We start from the raw sequence: 27104 nt of genomic DNA, 5'->3' as shown, positions 1-27104 counted from the left end.
AATAAATGAACCAGCAAACAGAATGAAACCCAAATGAATTTACATCCAGTTTCCCCTAGAACTGAAACTATGAAGCCCTCAATAGTCTGTATACTAAGCAGGTGGAGGGACTCTTGCTGGTCTCCTGGGGGATGTGCTTGGAGGGTTCATTTGGGCGGGGATTGATGTAATGGCTCCATTCTTCACTAGGTGGCACTGCTTAGCTTACTGGGGTGGATTAGTGTGGTGCACACGCATAGACAGGAGAGGTGGAAATCAAGTTCCCCTCCTTTGTCTCAGACCTCTGTCCACTCCCTGCCTTCACCCTGTCCCTGCCCAAGTTGTCCACCTGCCAATCAGCACCTCCCTCCAGAGTTTTATCTCAGATGGGTTTGTGTTTCAAAATCCCATAATTCAGAGACCTCTGCAGCTTGGACCCACAACTCCTTGGGGGAGGAGTTTGTTTGCTTACTGAGCAATGGCCGGGTTCTGGCTTGCCCCAGAAAATGTTCCTGTAGTCGTGCAGCAGCAGAGGTTCAGAGATTATGGCAAACCACAACACACAGCCAGCATCAGGTTTCACTGCATTCTGGGCATCTTTATTCCAACACCAGCAAACATGGCTGCTCTCCGGGTTCTGCTGGGACCTTTGCCCGTGGGGAGACCTTATGGCATCTACCAAATGCACTCCAAGTGAGGGAACCGTTTCTCCCCGTGTGGCACATGGACCCCTCAGAACCTGCTGCTCTCCTGGGGATTTGCCCCACTTCCTCACCAGAGCACTGCCAGGCACTGAGCTCTGGAACTTCAGACTCTGTGCTCCACTGTTTATAGAATTCTGGTGGTATTGAAAGCCTCTCCTTTTATTCCCATCAATAGTTTTGGGGAACAGATTTCTTATTCAGTCCCCTGTGTGCATTTTCACTCTTTCTCTCTCTTTCCTTCCAGCTACTTTTGGGGAAGTGTTTTTCCTGCACTCTCCCCCTTTCTCTGTCCTTCTCTGCAAAAACAGCTCCCTACCTTCCATGACTTTTCTCTGCCCCAGTGCACCTCTCTGCACCATGTACCTTCCAAATTCTGTGGCTCAAGTTATGCAGATTGTTGTGTTGATCCTCAGATCAATTTCCTAGGTGTGCAAAATGGTTTGGTGCAGATCTAACTGTATTTCAGGGATGAGACAAGTTGAGGGTCTCCATGCTGCTCCTCCATCTTGATCACAATTCCAAAAATCAGATAATTTAGATAAAATGCAGAGGTTCCTGTAACAAAGGGGCACCTGGGTAGCTCAGTAAGTTAAGCATTTGACTCTTGGTTTCAACTCAGTTCATGATCCCACCTTTTCCTTTACATCAAATTCAAAAATGGGTGAGTCAATACACCACAGTAATTCCTACTGATTGTTTTGTTATTACACTTCCACAAATTAAATCGATTAAATTGTCTTTTATGATTGTGTGAGTTTGAATGTTCTGAGTAAATAAGAATTATCAGGTTCTTTATGAAACCTTACAACATTTTAGAGTACCAAAACCCAAAGGACCAGAGGAAACTAACTTGGAAATAAAAGATGTTACTATTTATTAAACACTTCCTATGTGCTTGGTACTATGATGGATGCTTATGTATGCAAACTCATTTAATCCTCTCAACATGCTCTATGGACAGATGAGGTTAATGAACTTTCCCCAGTTATACAGTAAACAGTGGAACTAGCACTTGAAACTAGTTCTGGATAACTCCAAAATCCTAGGGTTCTTTAAACTTGTTTTTATTGGGGCGCCTGGGTGGCGCAGTCGGTTAAGCGTCCGACTTCAGCCAGGTCACGATCTTGCGGTCCGTGAGTTCCAGCCCCGCGTCGGGCTCTGGGCTGATGGCTCGGAGCCTGGAGCCTGTTTCTAATTCTGTGTCTCCCTCTCTCTCTGCCCCTCCCCCGTTCATGCTCTGTCTCTCTCTGTCCCAAAAATAAATAAAAAACGTTGAAAAAAAAAATTTAAAAAAAAAATAAAAAAATAAAAAAAATAAACTTGTTTTTATTGTGTATTTATTTTTGAGAGACGGAGTGTGAGCAGGGGAGGGGCAGAGAGAAAAGGAGGCACAGAATCTGAAGCAGGCTCCAGGCTCTGAGTTGACAGCACAGAGCCAGATGTGGGGCTCAAACTCACGAACTGCAAGATCATGACCTGAGCCGAAGTCGGACACTTAATCAACTAAGCCATCCAGGCACTCCATAAAATCCTAGAGTTCTTTAAAAACTACTCATGTTTTTGCAGATTTCTAGTTCAGCAAATAATATTTGTTATATGTTATTCAAGTAGTTCAAAGGTTCTATAAAATAACGCATTTGTGCCTGAAATACCAAAGTCAACTAATACATCTAATTTAATTAAGGAGCGACGCCCATTTCTTGAGCATCAGCTTTTATAACAATGAATGCAACATAAGAGTCTGGTCAACATGAAATAAAACTGAAAGTGGAATATAAAGAAAAAGAGAGTTGACAGAAAGACCTTGGCTCCTTAAGTGGCACTCTTTTCTCATTTCTGTGTATACCTGTAAATTAGTGGCTACATTGCAGGTATCAATATTTTTTTAAATATAATAGCAATAGAATTAAAATACTGACATTTTTAGTTATGCAGCTTTTCAACCTTAGCATTTACAGTAGTGGGTCAGAAGCTTGCCCTGATTTGCCTTTCAAAGCACAGTAAAGTGTTTAATAGACAATGTAATAGACCCAGGCTATCCTGAGTTGTAATACAAAAGCTTAGCGTGTCTATTTTCTCTTACCTGCTTCATTTAACTACTGCCCCCTGCAGACATTCTAGTTTCCCTCCCATAAAATAGAACTGTTCCTTCAAATGGACTATGTATTGTTTCTTAAAGAAATACAGTTGTGTTTCCATATGATAAATGAAAGCAAAAGGTGAAGATGTGTTGTAGTAATCCGTTGGAGGGATTATCATTTCCAAGACTAGTCTTCAGCTTCTCAGTTTCTGAAATTTGGTCTTGGCATCATTAGGTTTAATGGAATGGATTCCCAGTATATGAACTCACAAGGAATTGATGTATAAACTAGAACTCAGTTTATTAGGTTTCTGTTGGATGCAGATTTCTTCCTAGGTACTATAATTATTATGCCTTCATTGAAATGGACCCTCCTTCCAGTGTCATTGTGACTGGGTGTTGTGGCCAGTCCATAGAGTTGAGATGGATAACCACCCAAAATTTGATTTGGATTCCCAAACTGATGATGCCAGACACACACACACCAAGAAGTGTCAAAAGGTTTTATATTCCCATAATGAAGCTTTCCATAGAGAGTAGGGTGGGCCTCTCAAGCTGATCTGAAAATAGCTTGAAAGAGCTGTGAAAGAAAGGAGACTGGCTTTGAGTTTTCATGGTAGGTAGGGGCTGGAGCTGGAGTGACGGTTTTAGTGCATGGTTTAAACTTACTGCTTGTGGCACAGCACCTGGGCCTTCTTAACAACTTGTCCGGATCTGAGACAGAATGGGGGGAGGGCGAGGTAAGGCTTGAAAAGTGTCTGTAATCAAACATCAAATAACGGAGTCAGACTTTTTATTACATTGAGTCCTCAGACTTTAAGAAAGGTTGTTTAGTTAACAGAATTAGTGCAACGTGTAGTGAGTATGCTTGAAATCATTCATATAGAGTATGGTGGAGAAGTGTGAGCTTAAGCCCCTCTGGCTTCCACAATATCAGGCTTTTATATCTCTGTCTTTGCATTACCATTACCATTAGGTGGAAAAATCTAAATTCTTGTTCTTTACTTCTACTCATGAGATTTTTTTTTTTTGAACACTTTCTTTGTTATTAAATAATTCAGTAATTTTTCTGACCCAGTCTTTCTTGCTGTTTAGCCAGGGTATTAGCATATCTTTTTTGGTGATTTCTTCAAATTAGCAAAACTCATCTGTTGTGGGGATAATTGAATTATTTTAATTCACAGTATTCTAAGAAATTGTACTATCTACCACCTACAACCACTTTCATTTTTTTCTTCTAAATTGGTGATAGTGAATTTTCCTTGTATTGTTTATGAAGGCTCACCTTGCATGTTATTTCAGAACATTGACCTTATTCTCCTATATCACCATTTAAAATGAAAATAAATATGTACATTGTGGAATACTGGTAACAACAAAGAACATTCCTACAAACAACTATTAAATGCATGAAGGGTAAAGCAGCAACATTGAGATCATTTCTGAATGATTGTTACCAACTGTTCTGTACTTCCACTGAGAAGAGAACCAAAGAATATATTCAAAGCAAAATAGAAAAGATTCAGAATACACTTATATCTGCAAAAACAAGGAAGAATCGGAGAAAACCCTCCTTTAAAGGACTTCTTTTAAAAAATTTATTTTTAAATCTGCTTATAAGGAGAACAAAGTAGATCCAGTGACTATAACAGTCTAAGTCAGTGGTTCTTCACCTATTTGGAGTCAGGTCTGTGGGAGAATTGCTAAAAGTCCTCAGTGGAGGGAAAATTCACATGAAGCAACATTTGCATTTGACTTGTAATGTGCATTATATTATTCAATAATAACTTTATGCTTTGTGGCAAATAAAAGTCATTCCAAAGGGCAAGAATTGGTTTCATAAGGTATGTGGTCCTTACCAGAACTGTTTCTCATCGTTGGATGGTTGTGTTCACTTACAGCTTCCAATTTGTCTCTAAGCCCATCTTCGTGTTTTTTTACTCAACTATTACCCCATTTTTAGAACTGAAATATAAAATGCATAGTCTTATATTTATATGAACATGTTGAAGGTACAAAAGCCCTGTAACCTACAAAGGCTTATAGGATCAGATATGCAAACAGTAATAGCAACCTTTGTACCAGGCAGCATACAAAGCAGTATCTCATTTAATTCTCTAATAACTTTATGATGTGGTTATTAATTCCACTCATTGATGAGGGAGCTGAGGCTTAGAAAAAGTCAGTGATTTGCCTGAGTATTCATTGAGCACCTCCTGAACATCTGATACTGGAGAGGAAGATGCAAATGAAACAAAACATGGAGTCAGTAAGCTTTCAAAACTAAAAGTTTCTTCTTAATTTTTTAAAAGTTCCAGTAATTAATACGTGGTGTTGTGTTGGTTCCAAGTGTACAATACAGTGATTTGCAATTCTATATGTTACCCACTGCTCATCACAATAAGTGTACTCTTGTTCCTCTTCACTTATTACACTCATCCCCCTACCCACCTCCCTCCCCCACCCCCCGGCATAAAAAACTAAAAGTTTTTTTTTCTTAATTAATTGCGTTTTCAAAATGTCTATGTTGGAAATTATGTTCTAGCCTTGTAGTTTAATGATACCCCAAACTAATGATATGGAGAGTTGACTTCTAAAACTCTACAAGTGTTCATTTAAGAAATGGTGTATTCAGGGGCCTGGGTGGCTCAGTTGGTTGAGCATCCAACTTCGGCTCAGGTCGTGATCTCATGAGTTCATGAGTTCGAGCCCCATGTTGGACTCTGTGCTGACACCTCAGAGCCACGAGTCTGCTTCAGATTCTGTATCTCCCTCTCTCCCTTCCCCTCCCCTGCTTGTGCTCTGTCACTCAAAAGTAAATAAACATTTAAAAAAATGAAATGATATATTCTATCACAGGCTTTGTTAATAGTGACAGCCAAGCAAACAGATATATCCCAGATATTTTAGTTCAGGACAAAATATTCAGGATATTTTAATTCGGACTTAATGCAAGACAATTTCTATGAACCAAAGTTCATCTCCCTTGTCTGTACATACATGAAATAATTAATATAGCTTAATGGTGACATTAAGTGTACTTCAAATAGATGTGACATTGCTACCTCTTTATTTATAGTTGTGAACAGCTGTGTACTTTAAAAATAACAAACTTTTTTAAAAGACAAAAAAAGAATAGAAGAGAAAGGAAAACTATGCTTAAGGAGTTTCTTTTTATGCTTACTATTTGAAATAGCTTTATATAAAGGCAATTTATATTCTCTCCCATTATTCTTTTACATTTAAATATCATAGCAACTTCCCTTTTAAGGATTATCGCTAATATTCATAGCTTTGTCATAAAGGACAAAGACTTTAGAGTCTTAATGCTTTGATGTAATATTTTCCTTTTTTGTAAATGGAAATTAAAAAACTGAAGCATAAAAATGTTGTGTGTCAGTGAAGCAATGATCCTATCAACACTATACTTCCACCTATACAGGTAGTGATTTTTGAATCTAAAGATACTTTCTTCATCACAGCCACTGTTTTCCTTTCTACCCCAAATCTTCACATTCCCTACTTTTCCTGGAACTCCGGGAGTATTTGAAGCTCCTTAATTTCCTCTGTTTCCTTTCTCTTTGACCTTTGCATTCATCCATCTACTTGGTAAACATTTATTCTAAATTGGCAGATGGTAGGCAGGTGCTAGAGATACAAAGGTAAAATCCTATTCCTGTTCTCAAGGTACTTAAAGTCTAAAGGGAAAGGCAGATTTGGAAACTATTGCACTGTCCCCTGGTAAATACCACTGGAGTTCTAGGAAGAGCATTGACCAGTCAGGGGTTGAGCTGGGCCTATTAAGAAAGCCAAATGTGTGTGTGCCTAAAGTGCAAGCATATGTTAGGAGATGTGGGAGAAGTTGAAAATGGAAAAGCATACAAAGACCAGCTTGCCTATCCCTTATTATACACCACAATTGGGAATTCAGACTTTATCATGAATCACATTAACAAACCATAAAAATCTAAGTAGCTTTAGCAAGAGAGTGACATAATAATACATGCATCTTAGAAAGATCTCACTGGAAGCTTTGTGGAGGCAGAATGAACCTGACTGACAGGAAAGATGGCAGCTAGTAAAGGGGAGTGTGGAGAGGTCCCAAGCAGCTGCAGCATGATGTAATGGGGACGTTCACGGAAGGGGTTAAATGAGGTGGCATCTCCAGGATTCACAGATTGAAGTTATGTTGGGAGTGAGATGGAGATAATTCTCACATTCTGGCCTGAGTTACCAGGTGGACAGTGCTGGTGTTAATTAGGATTGGGGATCAATTCTTTTTTTAATATGTTGTGTTACTGGTGCCACTGAAACATCTGAATAGAACTGTGTAAAACCCAATTAGATGTGAGTCTAGGGCTCAGGAGAGAAATCTGGGCTGTGGATAACAACAGTTTAAGAGCCATACAGATAGTGTATAAGTGGTGGTGTATTCATACACATAAGCACATAAGCATTCACACACATAAGCAGCATGTGTGAATGAGGTTATCAGTAGCTAATTAAAAATGAAAACAACCGAGTGCCTGGGGTGGCACCTAAGAGAAGTATTGCCTTCCTAGCTGCCAAATTGGGGGAACTTCTAGGTCACATGGTGCCTTTGTGTGAATTAGAGAACACCTTAACTATCTACTAGAAAAGTTGTCATTATCACTTTATAAATTTATGAGGTCTACAATGTGAATGGTGACCTCCGGAGCTGAGCAGTAAAATATCAGTTGGGAAGATTAAGAAGCCATCACCAGTCAGATAAGAAGAAATGAAATGGTACATAAAAACTATAAAAACAGAGTTTCAAGGCAGAAGAGTATTCAACATCACCTACCAACTGTGTCTCAGGAGTTAGGTAAATGTGGTCTGAAAGTTTTCATCAAAGAGCTGGTTGACCTTAGGGGGCACAGTTTCAGACAAGAGCCCCACTCTGGATTATTCCCCTCCAAAATCTGGGATGTTCTCTTTCTCCTATCTCTTGCAGATGCTGTGATACCAGCCCCTGTTCTGCCTTTACCCTCTCTACCATGTGAATCTCTACACATAATCTTACTGTCTTATCTGTGCTTTGAGGGCTGTATCTCCTAATTGGTATCTTGGTACATTTTGTTTTGCCCTCCTTCCTTTGGCCATTCACATCTCCACCTGACCAGTACACCCAGTTTCTCATTAGGGTTTCAAAAAACATACTGGATGGTTTCAGTCACAATTCTTACAGACATCGATTGCCCTTCAGATACACTTGTGAGCATACATCTGTAGTTGAATACAGTTATCTTCTGAACAAGGGATGAAAGAGAGAGTGAGGGCTTCTTACTACTCACTATCCTCTTTTTGGATAAGGAAAACTTTATCAGCCCAATTTTAGACAATCATACCGAAGAAAATGAGATTTCTGCCGTCTGCATCTAACATAGGAGTTAAGAGGGTAAATAGAGGTCAAGAAGATCACTTATCAAGAACTTCACTTTCTGATGTCTATTACAGTGAGACTTGTGATAAGATAAATTGGTTAGTCATAAGTTATATGTGTAATACTATTTTCAATTAATTGTGAATGCTGACTTCGATATACCCCGATCAAATTTGAGCACATTATTTCAGTAGAACAGCAGTGCTCAATACTGTAGCCACATCTAGATATTTAAATTTTTAAAAATGTTTATTTAGTTTAGTTATGAGAGAGAGATAGAGTGTGAGCAGGGGAGGCGAGAGAGAGGAAGACACAAAATCTGAAGCGGGCTCCAGGCTGTCGGAGCACAGAGCTTGACATGGGACTCAAACTCACTAACGACCAGATCATGACCTGAGCTGAAGTCTGACACTTACCTGACTGAGCACCCAGGTGCCCCTGGATATTTAAAATTAAAATTAAAATTTGAGGCACCTGGGTGGTTCAGTCAGTTAAGTGCCCAACTCTTGATTTTGGCTCAGGTCATGATCTCACGGTTTGTGGGTTTGAGCCCCACATCGGGGTCTGTGCTGACAGTACAGAGCCTGCTTGGGATTCTGTGACTCCCTCTCTCTCTGCATCTCCCCTGCTGGCTCGCTCTCTTGCTCTCTTGCTCTCTCTTAAAAATAAACAAAAAATTTAAAAAAAATAAATTGTTATTAATTTAAACTACATTAAAATAAAATTCTGTTCCTGAGCCACATTAGCCACATTTTAGGTGCACAGTAGCCACATATAACTAATGGCTACCACATTGGACAGTACGGGTATGAAACTTTTCCCCATCACAGAAAGTTCTATTGGTGCAGCACTACTGCAGAAAAGTGTTGATTATTCCTTTTAGTTCTCCATCGTTGATGATGACTTGGAGGAAATAAGTTAGTGTCTCAGCAATAATACACAAGTTATATGATCCTACCTAGAGGATTTTTGCTTGTTTTTTATTTGATATAATAATTTAAGAAAAAAAGGAACCTACTTCCAATCAGCATCTATAGTGTTCCAAATATTTTATACTCACTATCTTAACTAACCTTCACTAATACTATGTTGTCATTACCATTTTACAAATGAGGAAAGTAAGGTTAGGAGAGGGCAAGTGGTAGAATCAAAATCCAAAGTCACATCTATCTGGTCCAAAGTCGACTATCTGATAACTTCCAAAAATCGCCACATGGTTACATTTTCTTTTCTCCAAGTAAAATAAGGATGTGCGTTGGGGTGTACTCAAAAGATAAAGGCAGAACCGTCTAGACCTTTCAAGGAATTATTTGTATTATCAAATGAATATTTTGATGAACATGTTGTTAGTCATGTACTCACACCCATTTAAGTACTCACTGAGAGTTTCATTTATTTTCTTACCATCAAAAACCAAGTTCTTACCTTCCAGTGACATTCAAGTAACTTGTTAAACAATAGTCCCAAATCTATTTTATACCTTCATGGAAAGCCTGAGACACAAAAAGGAAATAAATCTCAGCAATATTTTTCCAGAAGATGGATGCTATTTTGGTTAAATTATACATTAGACCCTGAAAATTCATGGAGACAAAGTAGTACAACTGATTTTATAATTCATTTTACAGATGTCTTCTGAAGAAAGAACTGATACCTGATATTTAATAGTCTACAGAGAAGAGAAGCACTTTATAAAATGTAATTTTGCCAATATTGTTTTGTCTGCGTGAAAACTTTGTGTGTATGTTAGTGCAGGAATGAAGGCTGTAAATGGGTGGGACCTTGATGACCATCAGTACCTTACAAATTGCAAAAGACTTGAGTTAGATAGAAAATATGTCAGAGGTAAAATGTAATCTTTCAAAAGGATCCAGAGTGGTAAGACACAGCCTGATTTTGTAATCAATAACTTAACAAACACCACAATCAACTGACAGCAACTTGTTTCTTGGGCATAGAAGCAAACAAGATGTAGATCTATGTATTAAAAAGAAATGAATGTGTTCTCCATATAAATGTAGATCATTAGCTTTTTCCCTAAGGGTCTCCTCTAAGCCAGGACTAGACTGGTACTGGAAAGACAGTGGAGACATGGTCCCTGCCCTTGTTGAGCTGATATTCTCATGGGATGACCGACAAAAGTACATATAAAATGAAGCAATTAAAATGCCATACAAATATGAAGGAGATTAACACGAATCTGAAAGAAGGAAAGATAAAGTCTCATTTACTATATATAGGGTGTTCATGAGGGCTTCTCCGGGTATGTGGCATTGAATCTGATGCCTGAAAGGTAAAGTGGGAACTAGCTTTGTGAAACGTGCTCCCCACAGAGGGAGCAGCCTGTACCAAGGCTCTCAGGTGAGATTATTACCTACACAGCTGCCACAGGCTTTTACAAGGTATTTTTTTTCTTGGCAGGATCATCTGATGATTCCTTTATAATATTATAATAATATACAATATAATATTTGTCATATTGTTGCTTTCATAGAAAAATTTGAGGTTTTCCATTGAATTATTGTTATATAGTGAAACCTGACATTTGGAAGTATCCTTCCCTTTCTGTCTACAAAAATCACCCCACATACCTGTGATTGGGCATGTAGTAAAAGTTTACACATTTTACTGTGTTCAGGAAATGTTGCTTATCAGTCCCCTACCACACCTGCATCATTACAGATGTTTTCAGAGGTTGTAGAGAGAGAGATCTTTCAAACAGGAATAAACTGTTTATTTCTCTGGTCTCAGCAAAGAACAGGCCTGGAAAATTTCAGTGTACCAATGTGTTATACAAACCTTTGGTCTCCTCTCCTGTCTGTTCTGCAAATATGAAGGCACAAAATTCCCACTTCATAGTTTTTGTTGAGTAATTAAATGAGGAAAGAAAGAAAGAGAAAGGAAGGAAGGAAGAGAAAGGAAGGAAGGAAAGAAAGAAAGAAGGGGGAAGAAAGAAACAGAAAGAAAAGAAAGGAAGGAAGGGGAAATAAAGAGAAGAGAAGAAAGAGAGGGAGGAAATGAAAGAAAAAAGCAATGAAGGAAGGGGAAAGAAAGAAAGAGAAAGAAGAAAAAAGGAAGGAAGGAGGGGAAAGAGCAAAGGAAAGAAAGAAAGAAAGAAAGAAAGAAAGAAAGAAAGAAAGAAAGAAAGAACGAACGAACGAACCTATGTGATATTTTAAGCTCTTGCTGTTTGGTAAGTACATAGTGAAAGAACAAACCAATCGTACCAAAAGCTACAGGGCAGGCTCTGAAGAAATGGAGACCAACGAAATGCAGAAAAAGCTCCATATGATCCTTTAAATATGAGTGAAATAATGATACTAGCCAATACAAAGAATCTCACATAGAGGGAAGAACCAAGGCATCCCTAGAGCTTGAAAGGATCTCAGAGACCAATGAAATTCTCAGGAGTCTCAGTCTCTAGGAAATAGCTACTATGTCATATAGCTGAACAGTAAGGAAAGTACAGCACGGAATTAGTGGTCTAGAGAGCATTGATTCTTATTTTCACTTGTCTTTTAAAAAGACTGTATTTCATTTTTTCTGACTTGTGGCTACCAGCTGCCCATTATGAAAAGCTTCTTTTTTAAAAAAAATCAATTTACTCTGCCTTGATTACAGCCTAGGGACTGTGTCTTATTAATCGCATTTGCCAGAAGTAGAAGCATCATAAAGATGCAGTTTCTTAAATGGTACTTCCCTCAAATTTACTCTCCAATACTTGGCATCACTGGGCAGTGTATTCCATGAGAGCATATCCTTACCCAATGAGAACAGTCTTGTACCACCTGTCTGACTTGTTTCTGAAACTGGGTGAGAATTACCAAAAGATCTGGCAATTTTCACCTTTGTGTAGAATTGGACCTAGCACTTATCTTTCATCATGTTTTGAGTCTTAGATCACAGTGACATTGGTAGCTTACTTGAACCTTCTGAGATTGTTGCAATATTCTTACAAGGCTCAATACTCAGAACATCTAAGGTATATGCTAAAGTAAACCCAGGTTTACCTAACACAAACTCTTGCCTCATCAGATTTAAGACTGATGGAGAAACTGTGCTGGATTTCGTAGACACTGGCTTGTCTTCAACTTGGCACGAGGACACAAACCCTGACAGCTGCCCCACGACACTGCAAGGCATGCATCTTTCCCATAAGTTTCATCTTGGGATGCCGCGGATGAAGTCATGTTTGGCTTTGCTTCCAGGCCTTTGACCCCTTTCAGGGGATCAAAAATATTTAGTGACCCATAACTAAATGGAAGGCACGGTGGGATTCAGTGCTCATTGTTTCCACCTCTAATTGGGGGATTAAGATGCACGGACATGTAAGGAAGGGAAAGAACAGTGAAAGTGCTAAATTGGAGGAAAAGAAGACCATAACATGAAATGACAGGCAGTCCATCACCATGTGCCAAAGGACTGACCTGAGCCATAACTGTGGTAGGATTGGTGGAGGAAGGGGACAGGCCTGGATCCCAGAGCAGCCCCAGCAGGTATCATGGATAAAGCAGGATTTGATTTGGGCCTTGGATAGTCCAATGGTTCCCAACCTTCCCTGGTCAGGAGGACAATCTGGGGAGGCCAGGAATGCCTGGAGAGGAGGAAAGAGGAATGGGGGTGCCATGAGAAGGAAAAGAAGTTTAAAGAAACAAAGCTTGTTTGGTCACAGTAAAAAGTTAGTGTAGGAGGAAAAAAAGAAGGCAGAAAAGTCAGATTTCATCTGGTTTTTAAACAGTCTTGTGTGCTGGACCAAGGAATTTTGGCAACATATTTGGCCCGGGATAGTGAGCCATGACACCTGATTTTTACAGCTGGAGCAGGATATTAGAATTCCTCTGTATCACATAACTCCTCACTTCCCACTTCCACCCCCTGCTTGGAAGCCTAAGTCTGACAGAAATTAAGTATAGACACATGCTAATACTTTACCAGTTCCTCATTCGGATACAGAATTCCCACTGTCACTATGGGGATGTGGTGATTCATAGCAAAGCACAACTGCCTGTGTAGAATTCCCTTGAGTGATCGCCAGAACCACTGAGGCAGCAGAGTTAGCGTCTCCTATGGGGTAGCCAGGCCACACTGGGCTCTCATCCCTCTGCCTGGGGTGAGGGGACTCTGCACTGGCACAGCCTGAATAACACACATGCTTTCACCATGGCTTTGGTCCACTGGCTACTTTGGTTTGTTTTGCTGTCTGTCTGCCTCTTTCTCCGTTTCCTTGTTCGAAGGGTCGGCCTGGGTAAAGTTTCTATCATATTACTGCAAATACTGGGCTGAGAGAGTTTGGATGGATGGCTGGATGGCTGAATGGATGGATAGATAGTAGATTGATAGATTAGATAGATAGATAGATAGATAGATAGATAGATAGATAGTTTTTCTGAAGAAGTCCACCTAGCTAGAAGAAAATGGTTTAGAGCTTACAGCTGGCATTTCATAAGATTCTTTGCAGATCCAATTCTGTCAGATCTTAAAAGAAGGTAAATTTCACACCACTGCATGAGTTCAGAACTTGAACACAGCATATTCACCATAAGACTGTTTATTCATATAATAACTTAAAAGACTGTTGACTAGAAGCTTAGCATTTCCTGGCTGAACAATAGCTTTGAGCAGTATCACAACCCGTATGTGGGGGCAAAAAACCACTACAGTTTGAGGGCAACTGAAGTCCTCTTCCTGTGCTTCTTCCTCTGAATTGAAGTTTGAAGACTGCAGGCATTTCTGGTGAACGCCAGAATACATCAGTTTCTGCCATCTGTTCACACTCATCTACTCATTACTGAGCAGCTGCAGGCCAGACAGGGCAGTCGTTTGCCCAAACTTCAGTGACGCAGGGATTCAAACCTGCCATTCATTCCACTGAAATAGGAGTAGTAGATTTTATCAGAGGGGAAGAGTCAAAGAATTTTCCTCTAATTTTTCTGTGTAGCCTTTCTTGACAGGATGTGGCATGTGGCTGCACAAGTGTCACACTCGTTAATCTTGTTCATTCTTCATTTATATTTATATTATCAGATTTTACTGAAAGGTTTATTATTAGTTTCATAAGAAGAAATGTAATTGTCTGATATTCAGGTATGAGAAGGTATTCATTGAGAACTCTTGTCTGGAGCTAAGGGCTAGAGAGAAGAAAGACAAAAGAGGCTTTTTGGCCAGTGTAACTCTGGAGACAACATTATAAAACACGAGCCAGTTAGAGAATAAACACCACCAAAGTGAGAGATACTTACCACAGCTACAGTACACATTTTGAAAAGGAAATGATCGCGTGCACTGGCGTGTTTATATCAAACATGGGATTGGATTAATGAGGGGGACTTAATTTCCAAGTAGTGGGAGGAATGAGAACAGAATCATGGGAGAATGTTCCAGTTGCAAAATGTAAGAAACCACTAGGAACTAGAATGGGAAAAGCAATCTGCCCTAGGTGGATTAGTCCGGGGAAGATACACAGAATGCTCTATAAGGGAAAATGAGGTTAGCCAGAAGAACTTCTGGCTGTTCCAGAAATTCAGCCAGGAGGTAATTTGGACCTGAACTAAGGACAAAGCACTGCACAGGAAAGGGTGGGGGGGGTGATCCAAAAAGAATTTTACCTGGAAGAGTCCAAAGATCAGATGTTTCTAATTAAAAAGGAACATTGGAGACCATATGGTTTCATCAATGACAAGATGTTCTCCTCTGGAATCAGTGTTTTCAGCAAAGATTTTTGTCTTCCGAACTGCTTTTAACTCTACAAAATGTGCTCCTATAAAGTTTTCTCTCACTACTTTTTCTTTTTTTCCAGAGATGGGGTGTATTAAGTCAATCATAAATGTATTGATTTTGAGATTGGACTACCTTGCAGCTGAACTTGTACAGTTCAGGAAATGATGCCTCCCTTTAGAACAAATACCTTTTTATAGTTTATGAAGGCCAGTTAAGTCGGTTGTGGGAGTGGTGATTTCATGACCTCAGACTCTGGAAGGAGGTCCTCACTGCTGCTGAATTCCAGTCCAGGTAGAAAACCGGAAGTTAGAGTAGCTAGACAGGCTGGGTTGGAGAAACGTAGGCCTGCCTCCTTGCCACTAGTGAAAAAGTGTATCAAGGCTTTTCTGCTCCAGGGCAGTACACACACACACACACGCACACACACACACAAATGTAAAAGAAGGAATAATAAACTCAATCAAATTAGCTCAGCCTCAGCCCTGCCCCCCAACACTCATTCGTAGACACTAATTTTGTGACTTGGACAAGCAACTTAATTTCTTCTCATTTTTTATATTTCTCTTGCTTCATGTCATAAGCATCATAACAATTGTTATTGTGGGTGAGAGAGCTGATAAGTGATTCTGTGAGATGGACACTGTAATCAAGGAGACAGAAACTCAGAGAGTTGTCCAAAGTCAGGCCCTTGTATATGTAACCTAGGACTGATTTTCAACCCCAAATTCCTGTGCCATCTCATGCCAATGGTTAGACAAAGCTTACGTCATGGTGGCCATCTCTGCAGTTGGCAACCGTTTGGCCTTATTAGTTATACAAATAAAAAAAAAACCAATAGAGTCTGGATGCATCAGCTATGCCAATAAGAATAGCTGATTCTTCTGCAGCTACTTAGACTTTTTATTAAACATTCATATTGATACCAAATTGTCAGAGTATTGTGCTGGCTAGCCCAAATTTGATTTTTTGAATTTTACTCTTATAAAAGTATGTCATTTGTATAGGTAGGGAAAGCCATTTTTGTACTTTCATGTCTGTATTGTTTATATACATATTTTTAACCATCTATAAGTCTTCATGTACCAGACTGCTCTTCATGGGGCTGATCTTTACTCTGGGTTCTGTTGAGTCACATTCTTCTTATTGATTTTTAAATAACCCAGGCAAAAGTTTAGATGAGCTCCTCCTAGTCTCTTTGTAAGACATTTACAAAGTGCTTTACATTTACAGAGTACATGCATATCATTGTATTTGACTGACAACAAACTCTGTCATGTAAGTATATAATGGCAAGATGAATATATCTGCAAGTTGAGAAAACTATCCAGAGGAGATGAGTGGTATGTCTAATACGTGGCTGGCTCAGGAAGAGTCCAGAGTTTCCACTGCTACTGCAGGGGACGTACCGTCATAAGCAAGTGACTCACTAGGTGATCAGCCTCTGTGTAGCTTCCCTAACCGTGGCGTTAGGAGGTCAGATTGGAAAAGATTGTGGTGTGCGAGTGTTACAAGTTGAATTTTGTCCCTCCAAAATTCATATGTTGAAGTCCTAACCCAGTGCCTCAGAATATGACTATATTTGGAAATATGGTCACTGCAAATGGAATTGGTTAAGAGGAGGTCATATTGAAGAGAGGTGGGCCCATAATCCAGTATGACTGGTGTCCTTAAAAAGAGAGGGAAATTTGGGCCCAGAGACAGATATACAAGGAGAAAACCATGTGAAGATTGGAGCTATGCTGTGACAAGCTAAGGCTCTACCAGATGCTAGGAGAGAGACCTGGAACAGACCCTCTCCCAGCATCTTGAGGAAGAGTATGGCCTTGCCAACACCTTGATTTTGGACTTCTGGCCTCCAAAACTGTGAGACAGTAAATATCTGTTGTGCTAAGCCACCCAGTTTTCAGTACTGTGTTATAGCAGCCCTAGAAAACTAATACAGTGAGTCATGGAGAAAAAAGTCCAACGAAAGAGTATAAACCATAGCATGAATAAAGTAAATGTAAGCTCTTTCTCTGAACATCAACATTGATTAAGATCATTCTGAGAGTTTTGATAGAATCAAACACTTTGAAACAATAAAGAAATTGTTGTCCTGATACATCCTAATTTGCATCATAGATTAGTAGACTTCCATGTCTAGAAGGAATAATTAGGTCACATAGCTCAGCCATCCATTGGATAATTATGGATCTTCAGCAATGTACCAGCAAAGTGGTTTTTCAGCCTCTGCTTGGATACATTTGCTAACTCCTGAGGCAAAGCACTGTATCTTTAGCAGCTTTGATGATTAAAATATGATTTCTTGTATTAAACTGAACTGTACCTATTTACAACGTTCACCCATCAATTGTACATTAGCTTCTAAAAACAAGAAAGAACAAATTTAATTCTTTTTTCAGGTCAGTCCTTTTAATGTGTGACAGCCATCATGTCCTTTCTAAGTCATTTGTTTCCCAGACTAGCCCTTGAGTTCTTTCAACTATTGCACATATGACATAGTTTTTAGTGTTTTAACCTTTATGTTCAGCTTCATGAAATGTGTTCCAGTTTATCTCTTTTAGAGTGGAACATCCAGACCTTGGTTATAATCAAAATAGTGCAGATTGGAATTCAATATGCTATTATTCTAGATGTTGTTCTTAAATAAATGAGACCTAAGATTACATTAACTGGGGTAGGCTCTCACATTGTTCAGTAATAGTGCACTGAAATTAACTAAAATTCCCTAAACACTTTTCCCTCTAGATAAGCTGCATGATGAGAAGCTCTGGCTTGATCATCAAGTACATAAGTGGCCTGGCAGAAAATAGGAGCTGACACATAAGTGAATGAATGAATGAATGAATATTAGATATATAGAGATAGAGATAGATACATAGAGAGATACAGTACTAAACCATACATTCCCCCTGAACTTTCTGAGTTTTGTTTTTTTAATTCCAAAGAGAGAAACTTATTGTATTCTGTTTTGTTCAATTCAGGCAGAGAATAAATACCTTCTAGTCAGTCAAGAATCCTACCATTCATCTCATATCATTCAGACAGCAAAGATCTTCTTTCTGTTTGCAGATTGCTTCTTCTGCACACTGCAATAGCATTGAGAAAAATAGCCAACTGAATACGGTTTATATCTGTTCTTTAGCTAAGACTTGCTTTATATTCCAGACAAGTATTTAAACCCTCTGCTCTCTCCATCTATAAAATGGTGCTAATATAATATGGAGTGTGTGTGTGTGTGTGTGTGTGTGTGTGTGTGTGAATTTAGTAGATTATGTATGCATATGTGTATGCATATTTATAGATGACTACATATCAGGATTTTGACACTAATAATAAAGGCTGTATTGAGTCCTTTGTTAGTAGTTATAATTTTAATGTAGCGATTTATGAGATCAGTTTTGTGCCTATCTGTATATAACAAGCTAAACTATAACTTTATGTAAAGGAGGAAATAGTGTGAGCTGCATTCTATTTCCACTTTCCCAATGAATTATTCAGTCTCCTAAAATAATTGAGTCAGTCTCTTGTGCTAGATTTTCTATATATTAAATGAAGAAAATTCTCCTTGGCCCCAGGGATATTAAAGGGCTGATGGGATTTATTCATAAAGCACTATATGAATTAGAGGAAAATTAATTTTGACAGCATCTCAATAGAGACACGAATCCTCTCCATATCTCTATATACAGGACAAATCAATATTTCACATTCTTTTCTAAGTATTTTTCACAAGAAATATTGTGTAATAGCTTGAATTCTTTATTTGACATGCTTTGGCTGTCTTAATTGCCTTTTTATCAAATTAATTTAATTATAGTCATCTAAATGAAGAAATGTTTTGTGTTAGTTTTTTCTTTTTAGATGAAACATGAATAAATCTTCAGCTTTCCATCTAAATGTCAATCAGAAATCCTAAAACAAAACATAAAAACAGATGTTCCAGAGGTTTTATTGGCATAAAATGAAACCGGTGGCATAAAATGAAACCACATTAGTCAACTATGAGTATACCCCATAAATGGTAATGAACACCAACTCAAGGGGTTTCCATTTTGTCTTTGTTGGAAAAGCTGGTAAACTTAAAAGAAAAAAGCTAAGGGAAAATTCAAACTTTGTGTTGGGATATGACATTCTCTATAAATCACTCAAAGGATGTAGAAATGAAGAAGTGACTCATATATAGCTATTTGGTAGCCCATTACTATGGCATATTGCTTAAATGGTTATCTATTTTGGAATAACATGGGATTCCTTACCCCAAACTATTTAACATTGTGCTCATGGTCGTATGTTATTTTCAGGTAAATCCAATTTCAAATAGTCTATCATTTCTGTGAGTGTATTCTTATTTTATGAACCAGAAAGCAGATCTGACATATTTTTCACTTAATATATATTGACATTTTTCCATATTATTAATTATGCTTAAAAATTATCCCAAAGTAGGGGCACCTGGGTGGCTCAGTCAATTAAGCATCCTACTTCAGCTCAGGTCATGATCTTGTGGTCCCTGAGTTCAAGCCCTGCATTGGGCTCTGTGCTGACAGCTCAGAGCCTGGAGCCTGTGTCTCCCTTTCTCTCTGCCCTTCTGCCAGTCACACTCTGTCTCTCTTTGTCTCTCAAAAATAAAGAAATGTTAATTTTTTTTCATTATCCCATAGTATTTAATTACATGGCTAAGCCTTTATTTTCCTATTATCAGATTTTTTTTTCTTAGTTTTTTCCCCATTTAGAAGCAATACAATGATGAACAAGGACAAAATGCTATTAGAAAAAATAGAAAATTATAGAGCATGGGGCCAGCCTTGTCATGTCTCAGAAAATACAAAGTTTAAACAGCCTGAGTGATACTGAAGGAAGCTCTAGAGAGATGATAATGGAAACAAAGTGGGCACCAGGAAGGGAGGGGAAATGTCAAGTATATACTTCACTGGCCAATACAACCCTTCCTAAATCATCCTTCTGTTTGTTGAGAAGGTGCCCCTGGCTACAGCAGAAACCTGGAGGCCCTATCGACAAGACTTCACTTGACCTGAATAGAAAATATATTTTAACTACATGTCTGCAATTGACATGTCCTCTGTTTGTATTAGTGATATTTGGCTAACCACTTCTTAAAAACAGTAGCTAGAAATTCCCAAAGTATGTTTAGAAATATATTATTCTATTCCTTGAGAATTTATACTCATCAAGATACAATAAAAATATACGAATCTGAACCTGAAACAATATAAGGCAAATGCTTAAAAACTTGGCTTCTACTTCTACCCTAAAAACAAAACAAAGGTGTTCTCTTGACAAAAAAAAAAAATTGCTAAATCTGGTGACCCATTTCCAGTCTGTAGTCTTGCTGACCTGCCTATTCCATTTACCACTGCTCACTACTATCCTTGGTAGTTCCTCTTCATGATTGTGACCTCTACTCTTGGTTTCTATTTTACTTCTCTTGCTGCTCTTTTTCTGACCCATTTTTCATCCTTGTACTTAGGGTTACTGAGGACGCTCTCTTCTCTCGTGTCTTCTTTTCCTGTCACTTTGCAAAGTTATCTGTTTATACTCTATTCTGTATGCAGATAACCCCCAGATTTGAGTCCAGCCCTCACCTGTTTCCAGATCACCAAGAATAAATTCAATTACAAAAAAGTAGACACCTAGAAAATCGCTGTAAAACAAAGATAAAGAGAAAAAAGAGAAAAAAGCAGGTAGAAGGGGGAAAAAGTTATGTTCAGGAAAACCACAGTAAAAGTAAGGACTAACTTTGTTGCAACAATGGAAGTCAGAAGATAATGGAATAATAGCATTAAAATGTTGAAAATAAAAGCCTGACAACTTAAAATTCTGTACCCAAGAATTATTATTACTATTATTGTTATATTATTAAATCATTATTATCACCTACCTCATAGGACTTGTTTGAGAATTAAATGGGTTAATACTATAAACAGAACAGAATCTGGCCCATAATACACTCTAAAGAAGTGATTGTCAAAACAGATGAACATAGGGAAAGGAAGGAAAAATAGGATAAAAACAGAGAGGGAGGCAAACCCTAAGAGACTCTTAAATACAGAGAACAAACTGGGGGTTGCTGGAGGGGTGTTGGGTAGGAGGATGGGCTAAATAGGTGATGGGCATTAAGGAGGGCACTTGTTGAGATGAGCACTGGGTGTTATATGTAAGTGATGAATCACTAAATTCTCCTGAAATTGTTAAAAAAAAGAGTTTGTTATGAAAAATAAAAACTATATGGTAATTAGGATTGCAAATAGCTACAATCTTTCTTGGAAAAAAATGTTTGAAAAACAATAGACAAACATTCTAACATAAGTAGTATTTATTTTCTTCTTCATAGTTTTCTACAATCATGAACTACTAATATTATTAAACAGGACAATTCTGGTGGAAGGTATGCTTCCTGAGAACAGGGACTTTGTGTAGTTGACTGCATAGTTCAGCACCTAAAACAGTACCTACATAATCAATAAACTAGCTCACATCATGGATATGAGAAAATCTTTTCTTGATAATAACTTATTATGTTGCAAGTGAGTAGAAAGGAAAAAAAAGGTGAACAATTGAAGTTTGGACCAATTTCAATCCTTGAAAACTATTTGCAGAATATAGGTAATTCTGCAAATGCTTATATCTGTATTGCATATATCAGCTCTCTCATTTTCAAAAGACCTTAGGGAGGAATGTAATAGCATCGTTTGGATCCCTTTCTCTAAAAGCCTTATTTTTTTTTTTTTTTTTTAAATCCAGAGGCAGAAAACTTTTTTTCTTATTGGGGATTGAAAAATTTACTGAAAGAAAAAAAAAAAAAAAAAAAAAAAGAAGCATTCAAGCCAGATTTAGAAACCCAGAGGTCTGAAATGTTTAGGAACAAATCTTTTATTGTGGTGCTTACGCATTACAAATCAATAGTTTTAGAGCTAGAGGAGTATGTAGAAATCACCATCCCTGTACATGACCTGAGTGACCTGAGCTCAGTTGAGTTTACACGGCTAGTTAGAAACAGGGCTGGGCTAGAACTCAGGGCTTTTCTTTGACATTGAAGGTGAATTTTTTTTTTTTTTAATTTTTTTTTTCAACGTTTTTTATTTATTTTTGGGACAGAGAGAGACAGAGCATGAACGGGGGAGGGGCAGAGAGAGAGGGAGACACAGAATCGGAAACAGGCTCCAGGCTCCGAGCCATCAGCCCAGAGCCTGACGCGGGGCTCGAACTCACGGACCGCGAGATCGTGACCTGGCTGAAGTCGGACGCTTAACCGACTGCGCCACCCAGGCGCCCCTGAAGGTGAATTTTTAATGGACTCTGGCCTTGACAGTTTTTCCTTAAAGGCCTCCCTCGCTTTCTCCACATAGACCCTTTCTCTATTAACTTTTTCTTGCTAATGGATGTCACATACAGAGTCAGATCAAGAGCAGTATCAAACCTTTTTCTGGGAATACAGTGGAAGGTTTAGACTGGTCTCTTCCCATAAATTGAAAGCAATAGAAATCCTATGAGTAAATTTCCTTGAGTATTATGGAAAAATTTTAATTTGCAGTAATTCTAAAGGGAGGTACACTTTATTCTCATAAGTAAGTTGCTGTATTTATTCACCTAGTAGATAGCTTTAATAGTATGGATAAATCTACAATTTGAACTTAAAATCAGACTTTTTACTATTTACAAGTACAGTGAAACCTTGGTTTGCGAGCATAATTCGTTCTCGAAATAGGCTTATAATCCAAAGCACTCATACATCAAAGCGAATTTTAAGAACAATTGGCTCAGTTGTTATCCCGTGACATTTGACATCACGTACTACTTGTATTGTGCTACTCGTTTATCAAGTTAAAATTTATTAGAAATGTTTGCTCATCTTGCAGAACAAGTTACTCGCAATCCAGGGTTTTACTATACTTCCCTCAGGAAAATGGTGATTTACCGTCTAAAAAAGTAAAAAATCATTTACGATGACTACTGTAAGTATACAATGTTTTCTTTGTTCATCAGTATTTCCTCTTACTGCTTTTCCATCTCCTATTTAAGATTTCAGGAGACTAATATATTTTGAAAACTAAGTGACTGCTGTCACTTAGAAAAATACAAATATCATAACTACTTATTAATTCCTTCTTCTCTTCAAAATATATTCAACTTGAGCTCAAATTTAATCACTTTAAATACCCCATCTAGGGAAGCCTGGCTGGCGACTTGAAGGATGTGTGACTCAATCTCGGGATCATGAGTTCAAGCCCCATGTGGAGTGTAGAGATTACTTAAGGAAAACTTTTTTAAAAAAGATGCTTAGAGTACCTGGGTGGCTCAGTTGGTTGAGCGTCTGACTCCTGATTTCAGCCCAGGTCATGAAATCATGGTTTGTGGGATTGAGCCCCACATTGGGCTCTATGCTGATAACATGGAGCCTGCTTGGGATTCTCTCTCTCTCCCTCTTTCTCTCTCTGCATCTCTCCTGTTGCCTCTCCCTCTCTCTCAAAATAAATAAATATTTTTAAAGTTATAAAAATTAAAAATATGCTTAACAACAAAAAACTAAAAACTAAAATAAAATACCCCATCTATTCAATTTATTTTTTGTCCTTCCAACTTATCAATTTTTTGACACCTTATTTCCTGATAAATGGTCTACCCCGCAGCCAGTTTTCTCCCCTGTTTAATCCTGCAGTCAGGCATGATGCTATATGCCTAAAAATGTTATATCCTTATTCCACCCGTGTTAGAAAGTGAGTTTGTTTTGAGGTTAACACAAGTAATTCTCTTATTTTAAATGGAAAAAACAACTACAGATGATGTCTGGGAAGTAATTTATCTTATCTCTACTTGCTTTTACGATCTGACCCTCTTCACCTTTATCACACTACTATCATAGGAAAGGCTGTCTACAAGCTTCACAAACTCTTCTAGTCTATTTGAACTTTTTCCCACTGGTGTATGTAAAGACTTAATCATATCTCAATGATAGTGCTATTTGATTATTTGCACTGTTAAAAGAAATCATCCTGACACTTGTTGAGAATTGCAAGGAAGACTTTATTCAAGACTATTGGCAACAGGAGCCAAGACTATTGCAATTGGGAGTGAGATTTAACATAACTCTGAATACAAATAGGGGCAAGTAGGGATTTCTAACTGGCAGAGAGGATGAGGCAGAGGGTGGCAAATTAATGCCAAACTTGCTTGGATATAAAGGTGGGGGAGGGGAGAAGAGCTTGGTTCCCTATGGAAGGTGGAAGAAGAGCTTGATTGGATCAAGCTGGGGAAGATTCCCTGATTTAGCAGGATTTGTTTTTTTCTGAAACTGGCTTCAACAGGTCGAGGTCAAGACCTGGATGAAGAAAGGGGCTCAGAGGAGCCTGACTAAAGTTCAGTTAAGTAGAGATTCTTTGTCACCACAATGTTTCTAAGTTTAGATTTACCCACTAATAAGGCCGAATTTAGAATGCTAGAGGTACTGTACTAGTTCTCCTGTAGCTCTGGAAAATATTCTCCACCATGATTCATAATGCTAGTATAAATGAGTGACACCAGCTATTCTCCTCAGAACAAAATCTTTTAATAGAACTGCACACACACTGACAATTTGTTCCAAAGGAAATCTAGGAAATCTGATCAGCCTCAGAGGATAATGAAAATATTTGTAATATTTACATTGTGCTTACTCTGCCCTGAATCACTTATATAAATTAATACTTAAAAAATTTTTTTTTGATGTTTATTTATTTTTGAGGGAGAGAGAGACAGAGAGTGAGGGGGGAGGGACAGAGAGAGAGAGGGAGACACAAAATCCAAAGCAGGCTCCAGGCTCTGAGCTGTCAGCACAGAGCCTGACACGGGGCTCAAACCGTGAACCACGAGATCGTGACCTGAGCCAAAGTCGGAGGCCCAATGGACTGAGCCACCCAGGCACTGCTTTTTTTTTTTTTTTTTTTGTTATGTTTATAAATTAATGCTTTTAATCCTCACTACAACCTTCTGAGGGAGGTACTATTATTATCCCAGGATGAGAGACAGGGAAACTGAAGCACATAGCAGTTACAAAACTGGCCCAAAGTTACTTAATTAAAATATGTGAGGGTTCTGATTAGAACCCAAACAACATGACCTTGAGATGGTTCTCTTAACTGCTGTGCATTCCAACTTGTATAAAACCTCTCTCTCTCTCCATATCCCCAAGCAAGTGCATAAAACTGGGACACAGGTAAAAGGGAAGTTGATGGATATATATTTGTGGGGGTCCATAGGTTTTGGTGCACTGTTCACATTCAGAACGCTTTACAGTGCTTAAAACATAACAAGTCATCACTAATTTTAATTGCTGGATAAAGAAATGATTGAATGAATTACAAGATCATGTTCAGTTTCTGATCATCAGTGAGATAACCAAGTTAAGTTTCTCAAACTCTGGCTTACAAGGGTTGCAATGGCAACATTTTAGGACAGAAGGCATTGTCTGCATTTCATAACACACAGGTGGTTGCAGATATCCACGGAAGCCCAGCCCACAGAATCTCCCACTGTCAGCTTGGGATGAGCTGGACCTCAGGTACCTGGATATAATAGTGCAGTGAGCCTTTCTTCCTGAGGTCCTAGCACTCCCCTGATCTAAGGCTGCTGGTCGTGAGATGCTATGGGAGCCCCTTCCATTGCTCTTTAGACCCGGTTTAAATTTTTCTGCCATCTTTCCTGCTCAGCTCTTACTCATACCTTCTTCTGGTCCTAAGGAAACCAACCTGAAGCGGGAGAAATAGGACGAGAAGGTAAGAGAAAAACAATCAATGAATTAAGTCCCAGATGTTGCTAAAGCTAATAGTAGCAGTGACAACTAAATGATTCTTGAGGTGAGAGCCTGGTCTTTTTACCTCATTTTCACTTTTGCTTGGTCTCCACCTTAGCTTAGCAGAACTCATCTAACCTCAGAAATCAATGACTTATTTCCTGTGAAGTAGAATCAATAAATCTGCAATGTTCTCCATTAGTTAAAAATGAATGCTTGGTTTACTTTGGGCTGTGAAGTACAAGCCAAATGATTGTTGCAAGTTATTTAAATGTTTGAATGAAGAAAAAATGGTTTTCACTATGACTGCATGACATGAAACACTGAACTTTCTGTGGAGACAGGGAAGGGGTTGTGTGGGTTGGAAATGGCTGTCGCCAGTCTGAAACTCCATTCTGCCCTGACTCTGTGCATTACCAAGCGTCACTTTGGCACATCTGGTGCAGATTTAAAGTCTAAGGATTTTTGTATGAGATTCAAACATAGATTATAGTAGAAAAGGAACTTGAGAGCTCCAGGGAAGAATACGAGACTTCTATTGTATTTGATCATTTTATTAAATTTGCCTGGAAAAATCAATTAAAAACCAGAATTTAATTTTCATACTCAGAGGTTATTCATTCAGAGCTCATGCCTAACAATAGATGTGTGTGTGTGTGTGTGTGTGTGTGTGTGTGTGTGTGTGTTGTTAAATAGTCAAAGCCCAAGTGCAGAAGGCTGACTGTTCTATTCTGGTTGGGTATGAGGGAATTGGAATGAAACCTTCATTCCATAAACACTTCACTCCCTTTTTTGCTTCACCTGGCTTCTCCATGGAACATGTTCAAACCATATACATACTGAAGTAGTGATTTGTTACACTTAAGCAGTGTTTTTACAAGTTATTAATAGTATATTGAAATTGCAAAGTGGAATTAATGCCACATTACGAAATATGTAGGATTCCATCAACAGAAGGGTCACCAAGTGAGTGCTTAATTGCCTCATGTTCTTTTTTGAGCATAGGTACATAAAAACAATGCAAATTAACAAGTAACTAGTTAACTTTGTATATTAAAAACATTTGGGCAAGTTATTTACCTTCTTTGAGCCTCAGTTCTCCCATCTGTAATAATCATGCCTGCCTTGTAGTGTAGTTACTGGCTTAAATGAGATCATACATATGAAGCCCTTAGCAGAAGGTTTGATACCCACAGTCTTAGCTACTGATGTTGTTATTGTTATTACTCTGGATCGAAGTTTATGGTCGTAGGATAGCTCTAGATACATTATGCTCTGAACAATTAGCATATATTTTTCCCAGTGGGAAAATTGGATGAAGAGGCTCTTGGAATGCTCTATAATAATAATTTCAGTGGGCGGGGGGTACCTCAAAGAAGGATCAGAACTCATCTAGGTTCCTGGCCTTTCTGGCTACCTGATAAGCCCATA

At 38.5% G+C, this 27104-nt stretch overlaps 1 protein-coding gene across 2 annotated transcripts in view; it reads left to right on the top strand.

Moving 5' to 3' along the window:
- The window catches only part of FAR2 (fatty acyl-CoA reductase 2), a 151288-nt gene that overhangs the window by 45555 nt on the left and 78629 nt on the right, over positions 1-27104 (top strand). The window contains exon 1 of one of the 2 annotated variants that reach the window (XM_019452360.2): positions 25428-25656. The exons of the other annotated variant lie outside the window; for it this stretch is intronic. The gene's annotated coding sequence lies outside the window, so the exon portion shown is untranslated. Of the gene's footprint in view, positions 1-25427; positions 25657-27104 lie in introns of those variants that run through there. 2 annotated transcript variants of the gene reach the window in all.

This window comes from Panthera pardus, unplaced genomic scaffold (assembly GCF_024362965.1).
Source record: "Panthera pardus isolate Hobbes unplaced genomic scaffold, ASM2436296v1 HiC_scaffold_6, whole genome shotgun sequence".
In the NCBI taxonomy this organism is placed as follows: Eukaryota; Metazoa; Chordata; class Mammalia; order Carnivora; family Felidae; genus Panthera; species Panthera pardus.
Note: the sequence above shows the minus strand (reverse complement) of the source record. Positions and strands in the feature narration are given on the sequence as shown.